The following is a 15,164-nucleotide window of genomic DNA, read 5'->3' as shown; positions in this document are numbered from 1 at the left end:
TGCTGCCTGAGTGCCAGGCTAAGAGCTGCTCTCTCATTTCTGCATTGCCATGCTGGGGTCCTGGGACAAGAGGCATTTCCTCCCCCCCCACAAGCCGGTCACATTTCCTTCCCAAAGTGGAAGAGTTTCCTTGGTACAGTGGGGAGATGGGCCTACTAAATGAAAGTGGGGAGGACTTCAGCGGCCTCTCCCTACCCAACCCAGGGACCTCGGGATCTTCACTAGATCCCCTGCTCAAGACACTCTACTCCAGCCACAGGGGCTTTTGCTCCTGTCTTCCTCCCAATATGGTGGCCCTGCTCTTCTGACTCACTGGGCCCTCTAGAGCCTCATTGTTCTCTTTTAAAAAGCTCCAATGTCCAGCTAGGAAACTGCCAGACACAACTCCTGGAGAATTCTGCCCCCACCCCTGACCAAGCATCCACATCTGAACCCAGCCCTTAGGGACAGGTAGGCACAAAGCAGTGGTTTGGGCTTTACAGTGCCTAATCAAGGAAAACACACCAGTCCCTACAAGCCAAGAACACCTCCTAGACCCATTCCTGAATTTTCTACCCCTTAAAAATTAAAATCAGTCACTTAATAAAGTGTCTGCATCAAGTTGGGGCAGGGAAAAGAGAAAAAAGTTGTCTAACCTCTGTTCCCTTCAATGAATAATATTTTGTGAACAACTTGTACTCTAATAAGCATATTGCTTTCTTCCAGGAAATACTAGGAACCAAATCTGGTTTGGATTTAGAATGCTGTTTGACAAACTTACAAACTAGTCTCCATTTTCTAAGATTTCAGTAATCTAGACTTCAGTGGAAAGAACATTTCTCTGCAGAGAAAGAAGCCCGCTCCCCTCATCCTGGCAACTCTGCCTGGGGTTCAGGATGTCACCAGCTAACATATGACACCATCAAATTGCCAAGCTGAGCTGAAAGAATCACAGGACCAAGAAAGACTTTAGATGTGGTCTAGTCAGTGTTGTCAAACTTTTTAGCTGCAGAACCCATTGTTAAAGACTTACTCAAAGGCCCATGAAAGCCACTCTGTTCCAGCCACTTTTCTCTGGCCTTGCTGTCCAAGATATTCCCCAGGGGATCCATGGAGCACAGTTTGGAAATCCTTAATCTAGACCAACTCCCTCAATTGCTGGGCCCTGCCTGGATTTGAGTTTCTTCAAAGCTAGGCCCCTAGCTGCAGCCTCCCCTGTTTTCAGATCTAGTTCCCTGGGGCATGAGTCATTTAAGGAGCTCAAGCCTATTCCTCAAGAACAAAGTTGCCCTGGTCTTCAGTTCAGGCCAGATGTGGGGACCCAGTCTGATACCTGGGCTTCCCCCTGACCCCAGGCCATGACTCAGCACACACTCTACTGACAGTGAATTGGTGGTCGTCTCTAGTACAAAGGACAGAAATTGCCCTGTGTGTCTTTTCTTTCCCCTAATTTTCTTGGTCACCACAAAAAGCCCAAGATTCCAGGTTCCCATTCCCACATGGTTCTCTGCATCTTCTGACCCCTTCTCCCTCGCTGAAACCTTTCCACTGTGCCCTCTGCTCCCCACAAGCCATCACCCATTCAGGTGTCAGCAAACATTTTCTATAAAGGGCAACATGCTCATTTTCAGCTTGCAAACCACGTACTCTTTGTCCCAACTATTCAACTTTAGTGAAAAAATAGCAATAGACAACAGCAATATGTAAACGATGGGTGTAGTTGAACTCCAACAAAACTTCATTTACAGAGCAGATGGCCCAAGTGCTGCCCTAAACCCTCAGCTTTGTCTCTGGCCTCTCATTTAACTCCCTGACTCCCCCCAAGAGCCCTGCCTCCCTTGCATTCTCTCAAGAGATTGCCACTCTCTCCCAAATGCCTTGTTCTACAACCCGGAGGTCAGGAGAAGGGCCCTGTGTTTCTCTTATTTCTGCTTTCAGATGGCTACCCCTCCCCTTCCCTAGCAACTTCCAGTTTTAATGTGTGTGATCAGACCCTTCTACCCCTACTTCTCCTTATGGGATCCTCTGTAGGCCTCTATGGGACTCTATTCCTTGAAGACATGAGCTCTTGGTTCATTCCCATTCTCTCCAAACTTAGTATTGCCACTGTCCCCTCCAGTAGCTTCTTGGCTCCTTGATATCTTCCCCACCCAGCGACCCTGACTCCATCCTGACTCCAGCTGCACACTCCCATGGTTATAGCCACTATCCCTGCCATAAGTAATAACTGAGCCCTCTCCCATAATGTCAAACCAAACATCCCACTCTGTAAACAATACCACCCATATTTCCAGCTTATTCCCTCTTGCACTTTGACAATCCATTCACCCTGTCCCATTCTCTCTGTTCCTCCACCCATTGTGTCCAGTCCTCCTTTTAACCAGCTTAAATGCCCAGCCCATCATAATCTCTCACTACCATGAACAGTCAACTTCCTCATTTTTCTATTCATCTACCTTGCTCATTTGGAAAAACACCAACCACAGTCAAATACAACTAGATGGAGATCCATCTGGTACCTGAAGCTATGCCATTGAAAGGGGTAGAGAAACTTAAAGCTGAGCTGATGGGTTTCACTTTACATTCATGACCACCAACTTCAAATAGGTCCTTGATGATATCTGGCAATCCTACTACATGTACCTTCCTCATTCACTCTTTGCTTCTTTGGTGATTCTCTTATACCTTTGCCTCACCCTTCAAACTTCCAGTACCCACTCCTCATTTGCATTTTCAGCTGATGACCTTGCTCCCTGTTTCCCTGAGAAAACAGGTGCAATCAGGATAACATCTGTACCGCTATAATGTGCCCTCCTACTAGAACCATGATAAACCATCCCTTCTCCTATCTAGGGCCAATACCCCTCAGGGTACAAGATATACCTTCCTGCCTACTGAAGGGTATCAATCCTTCCAGTAATTATTCCCTCACTTCTGCATTGCCAGATCACCTGTCTCTGTTACATAACTCCCATCACATATAAAAATGCTGCTGTATCTCCCATTTAAAAGCAAACACTACTTGGGGCACCTGGGTGGCTCAGTCGGTTGAGCATCCGACTTCGGTTCAGGTCATGATCTCACGATTTGTGAGTTGCAGCCCCGCATCAGGCTCTGTGCTGACAGCTCGGAGCCTGGAGCCTGCTTCAGATTCTGTGTCTCCATCTCTGCCCCTCCTCTGCTCATGCCTCTGTCTCTCTCTCTCTCTCTCTCTGTTTCTCTCAAAAGTAAATAAACATTTAAAAAAAATTAAAGCAAACACAACTCTCTTGATTCCACACCCTCTCCTGTAACCATCTTTTTTCTTCTTCCACCTTTGACAGCAAAGCTCGTCAGAAGGGTTGTCTATACTGTAGCCACCAGCCACATGGCCACTCAGCACTAATCTAGAAAGTTTCAATTACATATACGGCTCAAATTTGTGGCTTGCATTATAGTTGTGTTAGAGCTGTCTCAAACTTTTCTTGCTGTCTTCTCTTGAACCCATATCTATTAGGCATTGTCCCCATCACTCCACCAAACAGATGTTTCAAAGTCTAAGTGGTCTGCATGTTACTAAAGCCAGTGGTCAGTTTCCCGTCCTTATATCCGCAGCACAAAACCAATTTCTATGCTATCATTTATTTGTGCCCAGTTTAAATCAAAAGGGAATTGTTAGGAGTAAGAAAGTAAGTGGGGAGGAAAGAGGATGCGGTTCCTGGCCACGTGAGGGCAGGCTTTAGGAATCCTGGAGTGGGGAGAGGACACCACAAAGGGACAGAGGCACTACTGTAAACTTTAGTGGCTTTACACTTCTATGCAGGCCACCTAGCTTATACAAAGCCATTTGTGTTCATGCACAGCTTTATGACTACAAATGGCCTGCCTATCCCCTCTCAGACCTTTCTAGACAGTGGATATGTCCCTTGGGTGATACCCACACTGAGGGAATGTCATCTTATGATGGTCACAGTCCCTTCCCCCCACACACCTTGGCACTGGTTCCCAGGCTGGAGGCACCTGCGAACTCTGCTGTCCCAGGCTTCCTTCAGAGAATTCAGAGTCTGACAGCTCCTTCTCCCCTTCTTCTCTTCTAGGCTTTTTAGTGCAATTTTAGAACAAGCCACCAAAGCCGACGGGGCAAATGCTCTAGGAGGGAAAGGAGCTGGATTTGATGTGAAGGCACTGAGGGCATTCCGCGTGCTGCGCCCCTTGCGGCTGGTGTCTGGAGTCCCAAGTAAGTAAAGCCATTATTCTTGTTTACAGTGTTATCTTGTCACCACCCTCTGCTTTCTTTTGCTGAATTGCCGGGAGCACTTTGCAAAGAAAACTGATTTCATATAAATGGAGAGGGCTTTTCTTAAATGAATTCCTTTGCTTTAAAGAACCTAACTCTGATATGAGTCCATTAAGACACACTGTGGTCCCAGCTCCTCTAAACACCTGGAAAAAATCCACAGCAGTCACGCAGCCAAATGAAGACAGCCTACAACAGAGAAAGCAATCCCTTGGCCATCTGAGCAATCCCCTCAAGGCCCTGGGCTGGGAATTAAAATACATTTTCAGCAAAGGAGCCAGGTGAGCAGAGAAGGCTAATCCCCAAGGCTCGCAAGGTATTTTAGCCTATGAGATTATCTCTACTTTCTGTATTTTTCCAAAGAACAATCTGAAAAGCATCAGTGGATGTCCGAAAAAGTTCTGTTTGCCATTTCTCTCAACCCTTTCCTTCTTTCATGTCAAATGGGACATTTCTGGTTTCAGAAGCCCTATTTATGGACAGGCTACCTGTCTTTGTAGAACTGGTTTTGCCAGAGGGTGGAGGGTGTTTAGCTCTCTGAATCAAGCAAAAGGGCTTCAGAGAGATATTGTCTATTGTGTATCTGGATAGCAGTCACCTGGACAGCTCCTCTTCAAGCTCTTCCTCCAGAAGCCTATACCACCATGGATGAGCCCCAGGCAACTAACACAGCAGCTTCGGGCACCCAGCTTTGCTCCAGCAAAGCCCAGCCCAAGTTGTTCCTTGGGGTTAAGTGAGCTTTCCAAGAGCTCCTCTTTACACTCCTCCTTGATGAGTTGGTGGGATCTGAGCACAATTGTGGACTTGTGTGCCGAGATTTTTCCCTCTCAAGTCAGCTCCATCATCTGACCCATAACTCAAGGTAAAGGAGGTCCCTAGGACTGGGCTGAAATCAGACTAGCTTAGAGATGGGAGCAGGGGACAGGAAAACAAAGAGGTCCTCTGAACACAACCTTTACCATACAAGTGTGAAGGACCTTATAGTAACCTGTTCAGTTCTTTCTGTACATGCACAGAAGAGTGAAAAGATCTTCCCAAAGTAACTTAAGTAGCCAGCAACAGAGCAGGACTAGAACCAGGTCTCCTGATTTCCAAACCAGCTCTCTTTCCCACCATACATACAACTTCTTGTAAAGGATTAACTAGTATATAACTCTTGATTGTCTTAGACTTTTACACATATACTTGATCCCTTGAATTACATTCTAAGCCCTGGAAGCCCAGAATTCTGCCTTATATTATCTCTGATTCCTGCACAATGCCTACAGTGGTCTCGGTACAAGGTAGAGGAATTTACTGGATAATTGAAGGTAAGAGTTAGACTATTTTCTTTGCAGTGGGACCTCCTAAGTAAAGTTTGTGGCCTGTCTTAAATTCAAAAGTGAACATGGAGCTAAGCCACACAAGCACATTTAGAGCAGAGTCTTTCTACTTAACCATTATAGGGTATCTAGGAATGGAAATAGTATCCAGTTGACTCTTGAACAATGTGGGGGTTAGGTGTGCTGACATTTACCTTGTGCAGTTGAAAATCCACATAAAACTTTTGACTCCCCCCAAAACTTCACTGCTAATAACCTGTTGACCGGAAGTCTTTTGATAACATACACAGTTAACACATGTTTTGTATGTTATATATATTATAAACTGTATTCATACAATGAAATAAGCTAGGGAAAAGAAACTGTTATTAAGAAAATCATATGGGAGCACCTGGGTGGCTCGTCAGTTAAGTGTCTGACTCTTGATTTCGGCTCAGGTCATGATTTCATTGCTCATGGGTTCGAGCCCTGCATTGGGCTCTGCACTGACACTGTGGAGCCTACTTGAGATCGTCTCTCTCCCTCTCTCTCTGCCCCTCCCCCACTCATGCTGTATTTCTCTCTCAAAAAATAAATAAACTTTAAAAAAAAATCATATGGAGGGGCACCTGAGTGGCTCAGTTGGTTGAGCATCTGACTCTTGATTTTGGCTCAGGTCATGATCCCAGAATCATGGGATCAAGCCCTGAGTTGCATTCCTCACTGAGCGTGGAGCCTACTTAAGATACTCTCTCTAGGGGCGCCTGGGTGGCTCAGTCAGTTGAGCGTCCGACTTTGGCTCAGGTCATGATCTCGCAGTCTGTGAGCTCGAGCCCTGCGTTGGGCTCTGTGCTGACAGCTCAGAGCCTGGAGCCGGCTTCGGATTCTGTGTCTCCCTCTCTCTCTTCCCCTCCCCCACTCATGCTCTGTCTCTCTCTCTCTCTCTGTCAAAAATAAATAAACATTAAAAAATTTAAAAAAAAAGATACTCTCTCTAGAATCATGAAAGCAGGAAGGGAAAAAAAAGTCCCTCACATACAAGGGAAGACAGATCAGGTTTGCAGCAGACCTATCCACAGAAACTTGTCAGGCCAGAAAGGAGTGACAGTATGCTGAATCAGAAAAATATGCAGCCAGCAAGGCTGTCATTCAAAATAGAAGGAGAGGTAAAAAGTTTCCCAGACAAACAAAAATTAAAGGAGTTTGTGACCACTAAACCAGCCCTGCAAGAAATTTTAAGGGCGACTCTCTGAGGGGAGAAAAGATGAAAATATATAAATAAATAAATAAATAAATAAATAAATAAATAAATAAATACCCAAAGCAACAAAAGATTAGAAAGGACCAGAGAACACCACCAGAAACTCCAACTCTACAAGCATCATGATGGCAATAAATTCATATCTTTCAATACTCACTCTAAACGTCAATGGACTCAATGCTCCAATCAAAAGACATACAGTAACAGAATGGATAAGAAAACAACATCTATCTATATGCTGGTTACAAGGGACCCACTTTAGACCTAAAGACACCTTCAGATTGAAAATAAGGGGGTGGAGAACCATCTATCATGGTAATGGTCAACAAAAGAAAGCTGGTGTAGCCATACTTATATCAGATAATCTAGACTTTAAAATAAAGACTGTATCAACAGATGCAGAAGGGCATTATATCATAATCAAGGGGTCTATAGACCAACGAGACCTAACAATTGTAAACATTTGTCTGCCAAATGTGATAGCACCCTAATATATAAGTCAATTAATCATAAACATAAAGAAACTCTTCAATAGAAATACCATAATAGTAGGAGACTTCAACACTCCACTCACAGCAATGGACAGATCATCTGATCAAAAAATCAACAAGGAAACAATGGCCTTGAATGACACACTGGACCAGATGGACTTAACAGATATATTCAGAACATTTCATCCTAAAGCAGCAGAATATACATTCTTCTCCAGTACACATGGAACATTCTCCAGAATAGACAATATACTGGGACACAAACCAGCCCTCAGCAAGTACAAAAAAATCGAGATCATACTGTGCATATTTTCAGACAACAATGCTATGAAACTCGAAATCAACCACAAGAAAAAATTTAGAAAGGTAACAAATACTTGGAGACTGAAGAACATCCTACTAAAGAATGAATGGGCTAACCAAGCAGTTAAAGAGGAAATTAAAAAGTATCTGGAAGTCAATGAAAATGATAACACCACAATCCAAAACCTCTGGGATGCAACAAAGGCGGTCATAAGAGGAAAGTACATAGCAATCCAGGCCTTCCTAAAGAAGGAAGAAAGATCTTAGATATACAACCTAACCTTACACCTTAAACATCTGGGAAAAGAACAGCAAATAAAACCCCAAACCAGCAGAATACAGGAAATAATAAAGATTAGAGCAGAAATTAATGCAATCGAAACCAAAAAAACAGTAGAACAGATCAATGAAACCAGAAGCTGGTTCTTCGAAAGAATTAACAAAGTTGATAAACCACTAGCCAGTTTGATCAAAAAGAAAAAGGAAAGGACCCAAATAAATAAAATCAAGAATGTAAGGGGAGAGATCACAACCAACACAACAGAAATAAAAACAATAATAAGAGAATATTATGAGCAATTACATGCCAATAATATGGGCAATCTGGAAGAAATGGACAAATTCCTAGAAACATATACACTACCAAAACTGAAACAGGAAGAAATAGAAAATTTGAACAGACCCATAACCAGTAAGGAAATTGAATTAATAATCAAAAATCTGCCAAAAAATAAGAGTCCAGGGCCAGATGGCTTTCCAGGGGAATTCTACCAAACATTTAAGGAAGAGTTAACACCTATTCTCTTGAAAGTGTTCCAAAAATTAGAAATGGACGGAAAACTTCCAAACTCTTTCTATGAAGCCAGCATTACCTTGATTCCAAAACCAGACAACGACCCCACTAAAAAGGAGAACTATAGACCAATTTCCCTGATGAACATGGATGCAAAAATCCTCAACAAGATATTAGCCAACTGGATCCAACAATACATTAAAAAAATTATTCATCATGACCAAGTGGAGATTGGGATACAGGGCTGGTTCAATATCTGCAAAAACAATTAACGTGATTTATCACATCAATAAAAGAAAGGACAAGAACCATATGATCCTCTCAATAGATGCAGAGAAAGCATTTGACAAAATACAGCATCCTTTCTTGATAAAAACCCTCAAGAAAGTAGGGATAGAAGGAGCATACCTCGAGATCATAAAAGCCATATATGAATGACCCAACACTAATATCATCCTCAATGGGGAAAAACGGAGAGCTTTCCCCCTAAGGTCAGGAACAAGACAGGGATGTCCACTCTCACCACTGTTATTCAACATAGTATCGGAAGTCTTAGCCTCTGCAATCAGACAACACAAAGGCATCCAAATCGGCCAGGAGGAGGTCAAACTTTCACTCTTCGCAGATGACATGATACTCTATATGGAAAACCCAAAAGATTCCACCAAAAAACTGCTAGAACTGATTCATGAATTCAGCAAAGTTCCAGGATATAAAATCAACGCACAGAAATTGGTTGCATTCCTATACACCAACAATGAAGTGACAGAAAGAGAAATCAAGGAATCAATCCCATTTACAGTTGCACAAAAACCATAAAATACCTAGGAACAAATCTAACCAAAGAGGTGAAAAATCTATACACTGAAAACTATAGAAAGCTTGTGAAATAAATTGAAGGAGACACAAAAAAATGGAAAAAGATTCCATGCTCCTGGAGAGGAAGAACAAATATTGTTAAAATGTCGATACTACCCAAAGCAATCTACATGTTCAATGCAATCCCTATCAAACTAACAGCAGCATTCTTCACAGAGCTAGAACAAATAATCCTAAAATTTGTATGGAACCAGAAAAGACCCTGAATATCCAAAGCGATCTTGAAAAAGAAAACCAAAGCAGGAGGCATCACAATCCCAGACTTCAAGCTATATTACAAAGGTGTAATCATCAAGACAATATGGTACTGGCACAAGAGCAGACACTCAGATCAATAGAACAGAATAGAGAACCCAGAAATGGACCCACAAACATATGACCAACTAATCTTTGACAAAGCAGGAAAGAATATCCAATGGAATAAAGACAGTCTCTTCAGCAAGTTGTGCTGGGAAAACTGGATAGCGACACGCAGAAGAATGAACCTGGACCAGTTTCTTACACCATACACAAAAATAAACTCAAAATGGATAAAAGACCTCAATGTAAGTCAGGAAGCCATCAAAATCGTCAAGGAGAATGCAGGCAAAAACCTCTTTGATCTTGGCCACAGCAATTTCTTACTCAACACATCTCTGGAGGCAAGGGAAACAAAAGCAAAAGTGAACTACTGGGACCTCATCAAAATAAAAGCTTCTGCACAGTGAAGGAAACAATCAGCAAAACTAAAAGGCAACCGACAGAATGGGAGAAGATATTTGCAAATGACATATCAGATAAAGGGTTAGTATCCAAAATCTATTAAGAACTTATCAAACTCAACACCCAAAAAACAAATAATCCAGTGAAGAAATGGGCAAAAGACATGAATAGACACTTCTCCAAGGAAGACATCCAGATGGCCAACCGACACATGAAAAAATGCTCAACATCACTCATCATCAGGGAAATACAAATAAAACCACAATGAGATACCACCTGACACCTGTCCGAATGGCTAACATTAACAACTCAGGCAACAACAGATGTTGGTGAGGATGTGGAGAAAGAGGATCTCTTTTGCACTGCTGGTGGGAATGCAAACTGATGCAGCCACTCTGGAAAACAGTATGGAGGTTCCTCAAAAAACTAAAAATAGAACTACCCTACAACCCAGCAATTGTACTACTAGGCATTTATCCACGAATATAGGTGTGCTATTTCAAAGGGACACATGCGCCCCATGTTTACAGAAGCACTATCAGCAATAGCCAAAGTATGGAAAGAGCCCAAATGTCCATTGATGGATGAATGAATAAAGAAGATGTGGTATATATATACAATGGAGTATTACTCAGCAATCAAAAAGAATGAAATCTTGCCATTTGCAACTACGTGGATGGAACTGAAGGGTATTATGCTAAGCAAAATTAGAGAAAGACAAAAATCTTATGACTTCACTCATATGAGGACTTTAAGAGACAAAACAGATGAACATAAGGGAAGGGAAACAAAACTAATATAAAAACAGGGAGAGGGACAAAACAGAAGAGACTTGTAAATATGGAGAACAAACTGAGGGTTGCTGGAGGGGTTGTGGGAAGGGGAGTGGGCTAAATGGGTAAGGGGTATTAAGGAATCTACTCCTGAAATCATTGTTTCACTATATGCTAACTAATTTGGATGTAAATTTTAAAAAATAAAAAAATTTAAAAAAAGATTCTCTCTCTCTCCTTCTGTCCCCTCCCTTACTCACATTCTCTCTCTCTAAAAAAAAAAACACCTTTTTTTAAAATACAAAATTAAAAAAAAATCATATGAAAAAAATACATTTATAGGACTGTTCTATATTTATTGAAACAGTCTGTGTGTAAGTGGACCCACACAGTTCAAACTTGTGTTATCCAAAGGTCAACTGTATATGATGGCCAAGATCCAATTTCCTTTCTGTGAAACCTAAATTCTTTGGGTTTTCTTGATCAATCAGGCATAACTCAATAGATCAAAATCGAGGAATGAGAAGGAGGATGAGAATAATTCTGAACATGATTTTAAGGAGATTAATGTGATGGTGCAGTCAGTGTGTCAGTGACAGGAATTATGAACTGATTCCAAACTTTGGACATAAAAAATCTTACCCTGTTATGTATGTGCTTATTAGGAGCCCACAATTTCAGAGCATTGTTCTCAGTATGAGGACATATCATAAAGAATAAATACGTTTATTTCACTTAGGAATTTGACAGTCTAATAAGAGTATATCAGTCAGCTTTTGCTGTAGGAACAAACAATCCCAAAGTCTCAGTGACTTAAAACCAGAAACATTTATACCTGGTCATATTACATGAGGGTGTTGATCAGTTGCAGCTTTTCTGGGCTCAGCTAGGCTCTGGGCTTGACCGGGTTCTGTATGCTACTTCATTCCAGAGCACAGGTTGAAGAAGCATCCAGCAGGTAGGCCATGTTTTTCTCATGGCAGAGGGGGCAGATGCTCATAAAGGGGGCAATTAGCTAAACCACACATGCATATTTTAGGTTTTTGCTCAAATATGACTTATATCATGGCTGCTCACATTCCACGGGCCAAAGCAAGTCACAGTGCTATCTTTGTCCCAAAGATAATGTGACACAGAAGTATACTGTACCTATAGAGAAGTTTGGGTGAATAATTGTGAATGAATAGTACAATCTAACACAAAGAAATTGAGGAGACTGTTATTAACAGAAGTAATTACAATAATAACTCCAGTACAGAAATTCTTAATTAGAGATGCATATGGTTGAGTCACTCATACTTCAGTGCATTAAAAAGGAAAATTAGATTAGATATGGTAGCTAGGATTCCATTATAGAAGAAGCTTCCTAAAGAAGGTGTCCCATCTCCATATGCATTTAATTCATGGTAGAACTGTATTGTGATGGTCAGAAAATTCCTTGGAATTCCTTGGAATTCTGTCATCAAGAAGAGGAGGACATGATATGATACCTCAAATATAAGGCCCTCATATTACCTGCTATGTAATCCATTAAGATTATCTTTGTCATTAAAGATGATCACACTGAGATGGTTTTGCAGTTGTGGGCAGGCTTGCAGGTGGCTTCAGTCTCATGCATAGGGCTAACACCTGTGTCTTGTTTTCCATGGGTCACCAATAAAAACAGTAGCTCTTTTCGGAGCTTAAAGAAAGGGCTAATCCAGCCCATTACCCTTTCTCACTGGAAAAGTATCTAAGTGACGTTTAAATAATAAAATATGTAGACCAAGGTGAATAAGTGCCCATGCTAGTTTGGTTGATATCATCCAGGAAAATGTCAGCAATATCTCCTACCACTACAAACCTAGACAAATACCTCCTTCTTTCATTTCTTAGAACTTTTGGGTGTCTTCTTTTACACTTCAGCAGATCTTCTCCAAAGAGTTGCCTCTGTCTGTTGATTCCAATTCTTGTCTTCTTGATCTCTCTTAAATCCACACCAGCCAGGCTGTCTCCTCCATTACTGCAATAAAACATCTCTTGTCAAGACCACTAGTAATTTCCACATTACTGAATAGCGTGGTCAGTTCTCTGGTGCCATTGTACTTGACCTAGCTGCAGCATTGAATACAGCTGATCATCCCTTGTCATCACTTGGCTACTGGGACACCATTCTTTCTCAGTTCATTTAATTTTCCTTATCAGAATGACTTGCTGATTTCTCATCTTTTTAACATTGGAGAGCTACAGGCTTAATCCTCAGACCTCTTCTCTATCTCAGGGACCGTTGGTTCCAGGTTTTCATTTCCAGCCTCATGGCATTAACTATCACTTATATGTCTTCTAATAACTGTATATCACCAGCTCAGACTTCTCCTCTAAACTGCAGACTTATATACCTACCTGCCCACTCCATTCTTTTAATTGGATGTCTAAGCATCTTGAACTTACCACATCCATAACAGAACTTCCAATCGTCCCAAAGTCTTTCCTGTCTTGGTAAATGTCAACCTCATCCTTCCAGTTACTCAGGCAAAAAATCTTGGACTTATTTCTTCCTCTCACCCTTTATATCCAGTCCCTCAGGAAATCCTATCAGCCATCCCCTCAAGAAACTCACTGTTTCTTACCACCTCCAATGCCAGCCACTGACACCTCTTGACTGGATTATTATAATAGCTTTCTAACTGGATTCTCTGTTTCCATCTCTGCCCTTTGCCACAGCTTAGTCTTAACACTGTAGCCAACAGTGTCTTCTTAAAATGCAAGTCCTTGTAAAAAAAAAACAACAACAACAAAACAAAAAAGCCCCAAAAAACAAAACATGTCACCACTTTGCTCAGAAACCTCCAAGTCTCCCCTAACTCACTGAGTGAGAGTCAGAGTCCCACAGAGGCCTACATGGTCTCACCCCTCTCCCCCTCTAACCTCGTCTCCCTGCACCCTTCCCTTCTGTCCCTCCTTGCCAGCCTCAGTGACCTCCTGCCATGCCTCCAACATTCCAAACCCACTACCATTATGGGTCCTTTGGGTTTGATGTTCCTTGTGTCCAGAATGCCCTTCACCCAGCCCTCTGCTGGTCTGGCCTGCTCACCACCTCCAGTCTCTGCAGAAATGTCATCTTACCCGAGAGGCCTGCTGTCCCCGCCCATGTTAGCAACCTTACATTTCCTGTGCCCCTTCCCTGCCTTATTTTTCCCACATCACTTGTCACCATCTGTCACACTATTTACTTACTGCCCCTTGCCTCATGAGAATATAACCTCCATGAGGACAACTTTTGTTTGTTTTATTCACTGCTGTATCCTCAGCATCTGCAGTGCCAGATAAGTCTTTGTAGAATGAATGGCTGGCATTGTGCAGGTGTCTCACGGCCAGTGCTACACACAGCAGTTACTAAGAACTAACAGGCTCCTTAAATGATGCTAATGCTAAAAGGCCTCCCATTTGTGAGCCTTATTTAGCATTTCCAAAGGGTGTTTGTTCTTCTATCTTATTTTATCCTCATGACAGCTGTGTGATATGTGGACATACACATAGGTGATATGTAGATAATGTGTTATTTCTTGTAACAGATAAGTTGGATGATTTGTGGAATATGTAACTCTAAGTCCAAAAAGTTATTATTATTTTTTAAATGTCCATATGTGTATTAAATGTCACTGAAATCTTAAGATCACAGATTATGGAATGAGAGAGATGATTGTGAGGCTACAAGTCACATATTAATTTGTTCAACAAAACCTACTGAGTGCACACTTGATATAAGATTTTGCTAGCCATTACAGCATATGCAGAAATGATTCCAATGCCAAGTATGTTTTCAAAGAGACTGAAATGTAGAATAAAAGATGTTCAAAGAAATGATGGTATGGAACAAAAATTGGAGAGTGCTCTCCCCCTGCCTCAGAAAAAAAAAAAAAACGCTTAAGATGTGATCAATTCTGTGACATGTATGCTTTGGGGGTTCTATACTTTTGGGAGTGGGGATAAAGAATCAGGAAGACTTCTTGGAGGAGGTAGCATTTGAGGTAGATCCTGAAGGGTAAGTAAGGAGGAGCATTCTAGAAAATTATTAAAAGTAAGGAGAATGACTGTGGCCCTAGAGTTATACACAGTAAGGCTGTAAGTTTTCAGAGTTGACTTCACTATGGATGTAAAAATTAGTTGACTCTTTCAGTGAAATTCTGTGTAATCAAAAGATTTGTCCATTTTGCTTCATCAAGACTTCCACAATTAAGAAAATCACTTGCCACTACTTGTGAGGCCTCACTTACCCACAGCAGGATTACTGTGAGGCATGCATATTGTACCAAAGGATAGGCCATGTGGAACAATAAACGTTATACAATGAATGTGAACAATAACATGGAGGGTTATGATTAAATATTTGCAATGTATATAAAAGTGCATTTGTCTGTGGTCAT

General features: G+C 41.6%; 1 protein-coding gene across 1 annotated transcript in view; it reads left to right on the top strand.

Moving 5' to 3' along the window:
- The window catches only part of CACNA1C (calcium voltage-gated channel subunit alpha1 C), a 257,802-nt gene that overhangs the window by 11,146 nt on the left and 231,492 nt on the right, over nt 1-15,164 (top strand). Inside the window, exon 3 of the mRNA XM_042991494.1 lies at nt 4,056-4,195. The gene's annotated coding sequence lies outside the window, so the exon portion shown is untranslated. The remainder of the gene's footprint in view (nt 1-4,055; nt 4,196-15,164) is intronic.

This window comes from Panthera tigris, chromosome B4, assembly GCF_018350195.1.
Source record: "Panthera tigris isolate Pti1 chromosome B4, P.tigris_Pti1_mat1.1, whole genome shotgun sequence".
NCBI lineage: Eukaryota > Metazoa > Chordata > Mammalia > Carnivora > Felidae > Panthera > Panthera tigris.
The sequence above is the reverse complement of the archived record's forward strand: the minus strand, read 5'-3'. Positions and strand labels throughout refer to the sequence as shown.